Here is a 1,195-nt window from a genome sequence, read left to right as displayed (position 1 = left end):
GGAGCTCTCAGGGCGCCCGTGGTCCTCCCGGATTCTTGATCAAGGTGCAGTGGCCTTGCTGGGACTGTGGGGAGCCCAGCATCTGTGGGGAAGTCAGGCCACTGGGCCTAGCGCCATCTATGAGGGCGGCGAACACAGCCAAGGGGGGTGGGGGACTCAGTTCCCCAGCCTGGGGCTCTGTCCTGACCTACCCACTGGCTGCTTGTGGAGCCGCTCTGAACCTCAGTCTCTTCTTCCAGTAAAAAGGCCCCCAGCTCTGAATCCAGCGGGGCTGTTGGATGGGGGCGCTTTGTTTTTTTTTTTTTGAGACGGACTCTCGCTCTTGTCGCCCAGGCTGGAGTGCAGTGGCCCGATCTCGGCTCACTGCAACCTCCCCTGTTCAAGCGATTCTCCTGCCTCAGCCTCAGGAGATGACAGGCACCCGCCCCCACGTGCAGCTAATTTTGTATTTTTAGTAGAGACGGGGTTTGCCATGTTGGCCAGACTGCTCTCGAACTCCTGGCCTCAGGTGATCCACCCGCCTTGGCCTCCCAAAGTGCTGGGATTACAGGTGTGAGCCACCGCGCCCGGCCAGGATGGGGGTGTTTAAGGACAGATCTGGATAAAGGACCCACCCCAAAGGACAGCGTGGCACCTAACGCTGCTGGGTGTGTGAAAGCCCAGGGTGTGCGGCCTCCCACCGCCGCCCCCCACCACCGCCTCCCACGACCCCTTCATGCCCTTTCCTCCCTGGCTTGTAGATAGGGAAACTGAGGCACAGAACGCGTAAAATCGCGCCCCAGGAATGGCCCGGGGTTAGGCTGCAATTGGAACCTGAGTTCCCTCATTGATGCCCTCCGCCACACTCACCACCTCATTGGGGAAAACTGAGGCCTCAACAGGGCGGAGGCTGGCAGAGGCTGGATCCCCCATGAGCTGGTGGCACTGTGGAGACGTCCCACACCCAGGCTGAGGCTGGCCTCCCCCTCAGGGCTCCGAAGGCCTATTTTATTTGAGACGGAGTCTCGCTCTGTCGCCCAGGCTGGAGCGCAGTGGCGTGATCTCAGCTCACTGCAGCCTCTGCCTCCTGGGTTCAAGCGATTCTCCTGCCTCAGCCTCCTGAGTAGCTGGGATTACAGGCGCCCACCTCCATGCCTGGCTAATTTTTTGTATTTTTAGTAGAGACAGGGTTTCACCATGTTGGCCAGTCTGGTCT

Source organism: Colobus angolensis, unplaced genomic scaffold (assembly GCF_000951035.1).
Source record: "Colobus angolensis palliatus isolate OR3802 unplaced genomic scaffold, Cang.pa_1.0 Scaffold64, whole genome shotgun sequence".
Lineage (NCBI taxonomy): Eukaryota > Metazoa > Chordata > Mammalia > Primates > Cercopithecidae > Colobus > Colobus angolensis.
The sequence above is the reverse complement of the archived record's forward strand: the minus strand, read 5'-3'. Positions refer to the sequence as shown.